General features: G+C 44.9%; 1 protein-coding gene across 5 annotated transcripts in view; it reads right to left on the reverse strand.

Moving 5' to 3' along the window:
- Positions 1–12327, reverse strand: part of MRAS (muscle RAS oncogene homolog) — a 40790-nt gene extending 28463 nt beyond the window's left edge. The window contains exons 1-2 of one of the 5 annotated variants that reach the window (XM_031053270.2): positions 12252–12325; positions 11819–11999 (exon numbers count right to left, since the gene is read on the reverse strand). The gene's annotated coding sequence lies outside the window, so the exon portion shown is untranslated. Of the gene's footprint in view, positions 1–11818; positions 12183–12251 lie in introns of those variants that run through there. The other 4 variants (XM_031053271.2, XR_004549570.1, XM_005153816.3 and 1 more) reach the window with 4 other exon arrangements.
- Between the last annotated feature and the right edge of the window lie 205 nt (positions 12328–12532).

The following is a 12532-nucleotide window of genomic DNA, read 5'->3' on the forward strand; positions in this document are numbered from 1 at the left end:
ACCAGCAGGCAACTGGCCAAGCCACCCTCGAGGAACAGAGTTTACCTATGCATGACTCAAATCCTCCCTCCTACTGAGTTCATTCACCCTGCCAGTACAAGAGAGAAGCATCCTATGAGGATACCTCTCTGGAAAAGATGTACTGGGGTCCCAGCCAGTGCTGCTTGGTACCTGTGCTTTTCTGCTGAACACTCAAGTTTCTTCTTGGGTGTCACAAGTGGATTATTCCATATACTGGTGAGCAGCAGCTAAAAATCAACATAACTTTGAAAGCACCCTATGGGTCAGATGACCCAGCTTTAGACCCCTGTCCACTCCTCACCCACCCACTAGTTTCAGTACAGACCTGCATCAGGATACCCTAAGCCTGGTTCCTTCTATGCTCTGTCTAAACCCTCTGCCTCAACTTTTAAGTCATTCAACTTGCAGCTGCGTGGGAGGGTATATATGTACATTCATTAACACTTTCATTATGCCCCATGGTTTGGCAGATGGTGCTGCATTATGGATTTGAACAGAGCCAGCAAGCAAGTCTACAGCACTTCACTGGATTAGCATGCTATGGGAATCATACCTCAAAAGTGTTTTGCACTCTCATGAAGCACCTCCTATGAGCAAGGCAACAGCAGGGCTCCAACCACCACCACCTCTGTGCAATCACATCAGAAATCCACTCAACTTTAGGAAAAGATAAACCTCCTTGAAATTCAATTGCCATTTGGGAAAAAAAAGGAGAAAAGAAAAAGCAACAGCAGAGGTTTTTTTTTCCCAGTTAAGGGAAAAGGGAGAGGCACACCCTCCACTGCCATTGCCACAAAGCATCTCTCACACACACTAAACAATAATGTCTTCTGCTTTTCCATATAAACTGGTTCTCACATTCACACAGGAAAAACACACCACACGTGCATATACTCATTTCAGAAGTACTCAGCCTCCCAGTGCCCCATACAAAAGATGATGCTGTCTGTCTTATCAGACTGACACTAACAGATTTCCAAAAAATGTGGTCAGGTTCCCTGAGGAGATGCTGTGCCAGAGAGATGAGATGTCCTGGGCTACAGCTGAGCTACCAAGATCCTCCTTCCCCACAGCAATGCAGGCAGCAAACATGCCACTCAGTACTGGTGAAGGGGTGGATAAGGACCTTTGATGGGACAAAAGAATAAAGCATTGATAAGACAATACTATCACCACATTGCTTGTTATTTACTGAGGCTAGACACATTCACCTTACCTTAAATGTGAGTGGTACTATGTGCTGTTGTACATGGAGTGACAGAGAGCACTTGCTCCCGCAAGCATAAAGGACTGGTGCTTTACCTGGACAATAGGAAGGCTTGTTTCAAAGGTAAGACCATGAACAAACTGAAAAAAGCAAAGTAACTGGATGAAGTTTCTAAGTCAGATTAAGGGCTACTTTCAAAGAATCATCTCTGGTCCTTGATTAGCTCTTCAAGAGCATTGCTTTGGTTCCATTACTCTGATCTGTCTGAACATGCTTCTTTGCTCAAGTTCTCCTGAGTTTCAATCCCCTACAGACCTTGGCTGAGAAGCTTCATAGAAATGTTTAGGCTCTGCCATCGGAGCCAGCAAGATCTAGTTTTAAATGCCCCACCACATAGCTGTGAAGTACACCTATTCCCTGCAAAGTCACAATGGAGTCAAGACATCATGGTGTTTTGTCAAAAATAGTGGGATGCAGTGTTGTGTTGCTCTGACCTGGCAGACCTCATATGCTATTCCTATGCCTATACAGTGCCATTATTTTTAAACACCAACCAAAGAGATGTTAGCCTTAGTCTTGGCAACTCAAGTCACTCTCTCATTTGCATCACATTTTACATACAAGACTCACAGAAAGGGTAAGAAGTTTTGATCTGGCCCTTTGAACTGCTGGGCTCTCCCTAAGGGACGTTTACTCCACGTCTTTTTCAGTACATTCAAGGACACCACAAAAACAAAGTCTGAGCTGGAAGACAACTGTAGATATCTTGACATTTTATCTTGACCTTGGGAGCTGTAACACAACATGGGATGGTTTACCCTGATAGTGTCTTGACATGTTTCTGCATATAAAAATCTATTAAAGCACAGATAGAGAGAGCATGGATTGCAGCCACTTGGAAAAAAAATAATAAATAAAATAAATAAAGCCCCAAAGCATTAAGGTCTGGTAAGGGACAAGATTACTTTAATCCTGCCACAGCATGCTTCAATTTAACCACTGCACCTCTCAGCACTTTCGGTTCATATTCTTTTACTACACAGAGACACAAGTTTGGAATAAGCCCAGCCCTAGGAAGGTGAAATATTTTGGGTCATCAAATCCACCCATCGTGTCCACCCACCCCTCCATTTGGCAAGGCTTTTGAAGTGTACCAACCTCAAAAAGGAGCAAGAGTGCACTACCCTGGGGTCAGGAGGGCTTAAAAAGCTGGACTGCTCCTGAGGCTGAGAGGTGTTTTGGGAGTTTGCTGGGTTCAGCTGGCTTTGTCAGCAAGCCCCTCACATCCTGCAATGACACCCTGACCAGGGCTGCCTGCACCTCTGCCTGACCATGTTACTGCCTTCCCCAGATCCCTGTTCACTGCCTTGAAGGTGGCAGACCTCCATCAACCACTTGAGTTCTGCAACTGTTTACCACTTTGCTTAGACCACCCCTCTTCATCCCTTCCTGCCTCTTGGCTAGATTGGTGCATGCCTCTGTGGGCCTTCCCAAGCCCATGCAAACTGCAACTACTGTTATTTTCTATCTTTTTTTAACCTCAAAACAGATCACGCAATCTCACCTCCAAACCAGAGAACTGCTCCCAGTATTTCGTGCAGCAAAAAGATTTATTCTTACACTGCACGAAACCAAACAGATGCTTCAATGCGGGATATGACCAAACCCATAATTTTTCTGCTTTGCTTCGACAACCTAACATTTATTTCCATATTCTTGTGAGGCTGGTATGTAAACAACGGGGAGTGACTTGCTGTGCTCAGGGGACCTTAGAATAAGAGTTGTATTTCTCAGCCCTCCCGGATCCAGGAAGTCATCCTCCTGAGATTCAAAGAGTTTCTGAAGCTCATAATTTAGAAACCCAAGAAATAAAATGGGTTGCTGGAGATCTTTACCAACAGAAAAGTAGATTGAAACTGTTCTGTTGTTTAATAATTCAAATCCCAGATGCCTAATTAAACAGACTTGCTACGCTGCAAAAAGAATAAGGAATTATATATCCCCTTAGCTAATTTTGCTGATTAACAGGGAAGACTTTTCATGCTGTGTAGGTGTTCAGTTCAAGTCAAACTTTTGAAGATGGACTTAATACTCCAAAGGTAAATATCATGTAACAAAACACTTGCTGCTTACATGAAAGAGGTGATGCAGCATCTTGTCAGCATCTCTGTGCTGCATGGAACCATTTCACAGAATACACAGAGGAAACGATGTTCAGCAGAGCATTTTAACAGAACATTCAGTATCTACTCAGACCAGACCAAACCTCAAGAAAACAAATGCTCTGCTCAGCTCCTTATGCCTGCTATTTTGCCTGTTTGCAGATTAAATCTGAAAGCATCCACAGCATGTGGAGGAAACAGAAGTCTCTCTCCAAATATTCTGTCCTTGAGCTACAAAGTATTTTCTGAGGGAAGAGCTACAAGTACTCATTGAAGTCCACCTTGTTGCTACAGCTCATCATAATCTTCAGACTTTTAATCCAGAGTTATGATGCTTCACCAGCTACCACCAAGGTCTATTCAGGTGGAAGCAAAGCAGGGTGTGCACAGGACAGGCTCAGGAGATACCCGCTTTGCTCTCCAAGGAAGGTTATGTCTGATGTAGATGTGTGGCTAGCAGGTACCTTACCAGTGACATCACACACTATGAGAACTAGGATGGTAACACTTGACATTGTGTTGCCATTTCACAATACCTATTCACAATAGCTTAGCTTTCACAGAGTACTGGAGCATGCCTCCTCCTCCTCCAGGGTTATCAGGGGACCCCACCAAATGTCAGCAGCCATCAAACCAACCCTCAGTCCACAAGTGCAGTTCAGCACCAAGCACTAAGCCAAAGGGATTTGTTCAGTGATCTCCCCCTTCCCAGTTCATCATGCCACAGCCTGCTCTGTCAATCCCTTCATGATTCTTTTGGGACTGAATGCTGGATACCAAATAACTTCTTCCTACTCTATAGATAGATGTTCCCCACCCACCAAGTCTTTCACTTAAGACTGGTGGCACTAATACTTCCAAACCAAGTATTACAGAAGACATCAGACACATATTTTCTGAAGATCACAATCTCTACTAAATTGCCGGCTGTCTATGCAGACCACTCCAGAGCTATCTGGGTATGTTAAGTACAGATGACAGACCTGATAACAGTGTCTGGATGTGCCTGAAAGATTAAATTCCATCTGCATCCTGTTACTTTTTGTCATTTTATGCCTTTTTGGAGTCTTTCTATGTCACAACAACCAACTGGTAGGCAACTTGTATCACAGGCTCACAACTTTACACAAGAAAATCTTCTAAACGCTTTTTTGGAGTGACCAGGTGCCTGGATACATGCTACAGTGGATGTTTTAGCTGCCTTTTAAGTAAAAAGAACAGTTCAAGAAAAAAGAAGCATGAACTTCCCACTACATCGATGTCCATTAACATCCTTTTAACTTGGGTTGGGTGGGTCTTTGTTTTAGCTATTATGTATCAGACTCACGATAAGGCTGTGTGCTCCCAGCAATGCAAATAACAGATCTCTATTCAAAAGCTCTCACATTTGCAAGATGAGCAAGTATTTGTTTCCATAAACCAGAACCAACCTTACATTATTACGTCTTTTTCCATTTTCAGTGTACCCCTCAAAAATATGTTGAAGAAAGCTCAAACATGCTAATTTTCATACTGACATGACCAATTCTTAAAAAAAAACCAAACAAACAAAAAAAGGAAACAAAATGCCCGATAAACCTGAAGACTTCACTTTCAGAATTATTTAATACTCATTTTGAAAACTCCCTCTCAAAAGTGGGCAAAACAAAGGATCTGCAGAGCCCCTTGCTGTTACCAGATCTGTATTTTCCAAGCACCTGGTGCTGTCTGACTTGTTCACAGTGAGTCCTTCTTCATCCTCAGTTCTTGGCCCACCCAGCAGTGACATCCCAGTCCCAACCCTTCTTCTACCTGCGACTGGAGCCAAGCCACACTGGCAAGCAGATAGCTGGAAAGCTGAACTAACAGGTACTTGCAAATAGAACACCATTTCATTAAGAAACTTTAAAAAGAAAGAAAGAAACAAACAAAAAACAAGGCTTGTACATAATTATGAAGTTCAAGCCCACTGATTTAGTGTCAAAACATACCATAAGCTAAAGTACATGAACACCAGCACCCCTACATCCCTAGCAGTTTCTGAACAGAGAGCTCCTGCAGTTTGTACTGCAGCAGACCCCCCCCCCCACCTTATACCTCTTTGGGGCTACAGCTCTTGTAGAGGAGCAGAGAGAAGTCGAGATGTGCCCAGGCTCTGCCTGCTCTCATTGAGCACGCAGGTACATGCTCCTGTGGTGCTGTAGGCACGAGAGGCACAGGGACACTCATCCCCTGGATGTGACCAAGGTGTGACTTCCAGCAGAGGAGCAGTGACTGCCGGAAGGGTAAGATCTCTGCTGCAGCCTGCAGCTCAGAGAGCTCCTGTACAGACACCACTGAGTGCTCTCAGGCTTTTTAAGAACAGTTATTTCACTGTAGTTAGCACAAGGTACACAATACAGGCCCCAAGTAAGGCACAGCGTGACTTACAGCCGACTTCAGTGGGCTTTAGTTTGATCTGTAAATCCTCTAGACACTTCACAAGAGTGTTGCTCAACTCCCGCTGCCTTCAGCCTCACAAGAGGTAGACATAAATACTTAGCATTAGCATAGCTCCCCATGACTCATTTTCTCCTTTCAAATATAGCATCCCATAAATGTGGATACATTCTGAACAATAAAACTCATATTGTTACCGCTCACCATGCAACCAAAGCTTTGTGACAGCTTCCTCTCCCAAAAGCAAAGCACTGGTGCCCCTCTTAAGGCCATGACAGAGTGAAGGTAGCTCTCCTTCACCAGTGGCAGCAGATGAGCAGAAGGCTTCATGTCAACCCAGCCACTCTTACCAACTTTATTAAATGCAGCAGAGCTGGCTCTGGGCACAGGAAGAGCAGGGATTTGCCCAGAGGAACAGTTTCAATAGCTGTGAAGCAGTCCGTGCCAGCACCGGGGAAGTTGGGCTTGTTGAGGAAGTGGTAGTGGAATCTCTAGCTGGGTGATGCTCCCCATTCCCCATCTTCCCCCAGATATCTATTACCTTCTTCCCTTCATCACCAGGCTTGAGTTTTTCTCCTCAGAAAAAGGAGAAAATATCTGCTAGTCCCCACCTTTTCTAGGCAAAGAAATGCCCCAGGCTGTCTCAGAGGCACTGAGGAAGAATGTGATGGGATGAGCACAGATCATAGCTTGGTGGTTTTCATGGAAATTGAAACCCAGTTTCAGCACTCTCCTGCCTGTCCTGCTGCAGACTTTCCTGTATTATCCTGCGTGCTGTGTTTAGTTTTACTGAATACTTCAGTTCCTCAGCTGCACAAGTGAGACAGTTGGCCCCTATCTCACAGATATGTTGCATAATAAACAGATTTTGCATTACAAGTGTTACAGGAATGCTTTAAAAATTGCAGAAGTACCAAGACTAATCCATCACTGCTCAAAAAGAAACTGAAGACTAACAACAAATTAAAGTCTTACCTACGCAAACATAAATACTAGGGCATGCAAAGCTCTTTTCTTAGTTTATCAGTTTCTTTTGACAACTGTGTTTGCCCTGGTGACTCAAACTCTCCCTGTCACAAGTTGTTCAAATTCAGTACACCAAATTGTGTCTGTCTACAGTAATGCCCAAACCATCAGCCATCCTCCCAGCTGTCCTAAAAGACATAGCTGAAAATACATGCTCCCATCCATCCTGCTGTCAGGTGACTGAGGTGTAGACATTTTTACATTTTGCACCTCTCTAGTTGGATTACCTACAAGAATCTATTTTCCACAGTATTTTTCAAATTGTTTCTTCAACCTCCTTATTTAATATCTGATATGAGTGGAGTGGCAGAGCTGCCATCCCCATCCCAGAAACTGTCATTTTAAAGACATGATAACAGAAGCCTGTTCTTAAAGCTTCCAGGAGTACGTGTGGCTTAAAAAGCTGATTCCTGTTTAAAATGATGACTAAGACTCTTAGGAATCTAACTCCCAAAGTCACACAGGTAGTTTTGAATATGTTAGCCTTTTAGAGTAATTATGCCATCAAAGTTCCAGTCAGAAGTTGATGAGCGTTACTAATATATGCTGATGAGTGAACCTGTAAGTGAAAGACCTTCTTGCTTTATTTACACTCCCGCAGATCAGAAAGAACACCAACACTTATTTGCACATACAAGAGTAGCAGACCTGACCTCAGGAGATAGTTAGTGAAGTTAACCTAGAGCGCAGGGAACAGGCTTATTGTAAACCGGCTGCAAGCTGATGCAGTTTTAATTGATCTCACTGGAGATGATGGCAACTTTGAGCAGCTGCTTGATCTTCAGCTACATAAACCAAGAGTCTGGCTCTCCATGTTTCACCATTACAAGTCACCATTCAGATGCAAAATAGTCCCCAGGAAGTCCTCAGTGACACTCATCTCTAGGCCAAGAACTAGGCAGATGCAGTCAAGACTTGGCAATAACCAGAGAGAGCAAACCATCATAGATCAGCAAACCATTTGGGGGCATTTTTCCCACCTCTGGGAAAATACATAGACTTTTTCCCTCCATGAAATCAAGCACCCACTTCAGGTAGGTTTAGCAAGTTAACACAATACCACGAACAATCAAAAGAAGAGGCTTTGTATGAAACTATGAAACTTGCAGCAACAAAGAAGGCTTAAATAGCAGAAAGCTGAGAGGGATGAAGAATAAAATGATTCTAGCACACAAACTTATATTTGGTATAACACTCTCTCTAGAAGCAGATCTCCTGAAAGAGAAAGAATTACAGGCATTATGCTGCCTGGAAAAGGTAAAGGGGTGTCAGCACTCTTTTCAAGCAGCTCTTTAGCAGCAGTAGAAGAAAGTACAAGAAAGTAGTTCAAGCTCAAACCCATCAATGGCAAACAAATTCTGGCCAGAAGAGAAGCAGCAGGCTCCGAGTACCTAAGATACTTAGATCCCTTTGAAGTATCTCCGCATTTGCTGTATTTATGCTCTCAACACACTCCACAAAGAAGAAGCTTCCACTACCCTATTTTAGAAAGAAGAAAAGGAGGCTTAATGAGATGCAGAGTCACAGTTATGGGTATCTGTAAGAGTTGCTGATCTTGGCCTGCCGGCCTGCCTTTAGGCAGCGTATGTCAGAGAAGGTACCTGGAGACAGCTTTCCCATCTCTTCAGCTAGCTCCAACCACTGGAGTGGTTGCTCTGATGAAACCTATAGGTCTTTGCAGCACTTACTGAAGAACTAGCTTCTGAAGCAGTATAAAATAGCAGGAAAGCCAGTAATAAGAACTGTAAGTACAGAAGACTACTTTAAAGTACCATTAAGCTGCCCCCACCTCTTCCCTCAATCATTATTTCAGGAGACATTTTTGTACGTTTCATCAGCTAAGAACAGGTGGCCAGTTTGCCACCAGTCTGTATTACCCTTCCACCAACATTTGTTCACATATACATCCATGTATGGATCAGCAATTGCTCCATTACACTCTCAAATGGAGAATAAGAGAGTTGTAAATCTCAAAAAAGAGTTTGCCAAAAAATCCAGCATCTGAAGTTACAGCTGTTCATTTTGCCTCTCTGTTCAGAAAGAGCCATTTGTGGCTTATTGCAGATGTTATTGAAACTGATGGACTTGCTCTAGATTTATATTGGATACAAACACTCCGGATGTGACCCACTGGAGCACGGGACCTTTGTTTCCCTATGGATAAAAATACAGCCAGTGACATTCAAGTAGAACAGGAAGGCTGTACTCCCCTCCCCATAAGTATCAAGTCCCTCTGTATACAATAACAACAGAAGAAAGCAGCCATAACTCCACCAAAGAGTGGGCTAACCATTCCTCCCATCTGCTAGTCCCACACTCACTCTGTTTTCACTTGGACCAAATCTTCCCAACCCCTTTTGCTTTATACTTCATTAAGCTGGGGTGCCTCAAACACCATGAATAATACTGTTGATCTTGGAAAGGTCACTTTCAAGGCACATTTCCATATCTTTTAACACCAGTTCTCTTCCTCAGCCCTGTCTATAATATTGTCTTGGAAGCCATGAAAATTAATTCCATGTTTTTTCTATTAAATCTAACCCTCATCTACTTATTTATGACAGTAAAAGCTTATGCAAACGTTGCCACCATGCAAAACCACTCTCCTCTTCATTCCTGGGGATTTATGCTAACATTGGGCAGACTGATCCATCCTGATGAATTGACTTGCAGGTAGCTAGCAGGTCACCACAGATGCCCAGCTTGACAACTGCAGGAGGTATGTAGAGGCTTTTGGCTTGAATTGAGCCACAGAAAATATTTCACACCGAAGAGCGCAGATAAAAAGGGCAGAAATGAAGCCAAACAGCTCTCCCCAAGGAGCCATCCAGAATTAAGATCAGAAGAGAGCAGAGTTTCTGCCCTGATGGTCTCAAGAGTGAAACACCACCAGCAGCACATGGTTCAAGCTAAAGGGCCATGCAGGTCTTGGGTACAGGACACTGCTTCTGTCCACAGTTACAGAGATCTAAGGAACCACAGCATGATGTCAATTATAATGATTCATCACATTCATTCACTTGTCCTTACATTGCACTCATGTCATACTTTGCCAATGACAACACCAGCTCACATACAGGACTCATCCTCCTCCTTTCAGTCCCCAGATGCCATGTCTTCTCTAGTGCCAAAAAGTGTCTGGGGATAAAGAAAGATGTCCTTTCTAATCACCAGATGATACAGTTTTATTCCTCCCTTTTGTTAGCTTCAGTCCATTTAAGAAAAAAACAACACAACACCCAACGCAACCCATACCAAACCCTCCCCCCATGAAGAGGTCAAGCTTTGTTTCTGTAATTTTTAGTTCCAATGTGAAAAAATTTCAAGCTTGTGAAAACACCCACCAAAGACTTCATAAATAAAAACTGCCTTTCACATAATTTCTGTAATTAGATGCTGGGCCAGCTCTGACCCTGGTGCAGCTGCTCTGGTTCAGGAGTCATGCTGGTGGGGTGCTTGGCCCTCTGCAATCTGGACTACAAACTCTATCCTATGAGATATCTCCTGGAACAGAGGAACAAAATCAGAGGAAGTCAAACAAATTGATGCAGAACTATAACATGAAGAACACCTATTTTTCCATATGCACTTTGTGTAGTTTTAAAAGGATGCTGTCAGCTTTATATTTTCAGACATAAGTACATAGAAAATCCCATCTCAATTAAGCAGTCCAAAGCAATGCTAATGAGAAGTGGGTTTTTTTAATACTATTACTTTGTAATTGCCTTGCCACACCCTTGTTCTGCTAGTTTCTCTTAAATTAATGGACCTAATTTTTGTAATGCCCATAACCGTAACGGTTTTAGAGTAACAGATGGGCACCTTTCATAAACAAAGGCATCAAGAGATGACCCACACAGTTTTAGGCCTTTGAAATGCATCTCTCTTGTGCAGAAAGGGCCTGAGCTAATTGAATAATTTCATAGTGAAAATTCAGAAAGCACCTCTACATCTAGGTATGACTATAAAGTTCATGTGCTTGTTCTTAGTACCAACTACAGTATAAACAGTTTCCAGATAAGACATAAATAGGATGTTTCCAGTCAGTAATATCCCTTTAAGCCTGCCACCTAAATCCAAACTTAGATGAATTAAGGTACCCAAGGAGTTGGTGGCTCTGGTTTTCACACTTTCCTATGGTTAGGCAACTGACGTAGAAACTGCCAGCTGATGGATGCAGTAGAGCTGCAGCTAATTGTGCTAGGGGAGAGCCTCACACAAGGGTCAGGACTCTGCCAGGCACTTTTCTACTCTCAACTGCCATGGATGTTTCTTGGATGAAGTGATCAGCTCATCGGGGAGGGTTTCTAGAGCAACCAAGCACAGGATGCTAAGACTGGTCCACCCAAGGTCTAATTAGTGACTTGCTCCTCAACTTGCAGCCAGCATGGCTTTATCTTAGTTTCTCTGTCTGGAAATGGGGATTTTCTAAACACTGGTTCTGAGCTGTTTAAAAAACAAAACAGAACAAAAGTTACAAGTTTTCTTGCTAATCCTCAGCATTCCCAAGCACAACAGCTGAAAAGTCCTTGTCCTTCAACTTTAATTTTCTCAAGGCAGAGAAAAATCAGAAACAGAAAAAAAAAGTACGTCCTCCTCTCCTTGTTTCTTTGTAGTTAAAGACAGCATCTGTATCTTTCTTCTAGAAGTCTAGCAAATAAACACATAGATCTGGAAGCTTTCACAAAGTACTTAGGGGGTCCAAGAGCGGTTTTAATGGAAGAAAACTTGCAACACACAGATCAGAGCACACAAGGGGTAGGAAAGTGAAAGATTAGCATGGCCCTGACTCTGCTGGGGGGGGGTCTCACTGCACAGAGTAACCCCTCTCGCCACCACCCACCCAGAACACGACATGAAACCCACAGCGGTCCAACCACGGCTTTATAAAGTGGTTTTGGACCTTTTTCAAGCGTTCAGCAAGGAAGAGAAGAGACCCCCAAGGACACCAAATCCGCCGCCGCCGCGCACGCAGCCACCGTACCGTCCCAAACCCTTCTGCGTCTGGCGTTGCTGAGCGCGGTGGCTCCGCGGCGTCAGTCGGCGACAGCCCCTTCTTCCCGACCCGGATCCCCGGCCAGGGGAGGCGGCGGTGCCCGGGGAGCGCTCCTCCCGGGGCGGGGGGGCTCATGCCAGAGCGAGGCACCGCGCTGCTGCCGGAGTCGCTGGGGGAAGAGGAAGGGAGAGCGGAGAGAGCCCCGCCGCAGTTATCCCAGGGTGTCACGGCGAGAGCACCCTGCCCGCAGGCTTTTCACGCGTGGAGCGCCGGAACTCCTCGCGGCGCCATCCCGCACCCCCTCGCTTGCCGCGGACAGAAACAAAACAAACTGCGATTTACTGGGTCGGCCTTTCCCCCCGCTACTAAAAGCGCCACCCAACGCCGACCCTCCACCCCCTGGCTCTGAAGCCCCGCTCACCCGGGGCTGCGCTCTCAGCGCCCGCCCAGAGGCGCCCGCGGCTGGGCAGCGCCGCCAGCCACCTCCCGCTCCCGCCCGCCCCGGCGGCCGCGGCCGGGGAGCCTGCACCCGACCATCCCTTATATCGCCGCGGCGGCTGCTATAAATAGCCCGGCCCCGCCGCCGGGGGCCGGCCCGGGTGCCGCAGGAGGGGGTTTCTCAGCGGCGGGGACCCGCCATCACCTGCGGCTCGGTGACGAGCGCCGTGTTTCTCACTTTGGACTCATTTTCACCCCGCTCTC

Source organism: Melopsittacus undulatus, chromosome 4 (genome assembly GCF_012275295.1).
Source record: "Melopsittacus undulatus isolate bMelUnd1 chromosome 4, bMelUnd1.mat.Z, whole genome shotgun sequence".
NCBI lineage: Eukaryota > Metazoa > Chordata > Aves > Psittaciformes > Psittaculidae > Melopsittacus > Melopsittacus undulatus.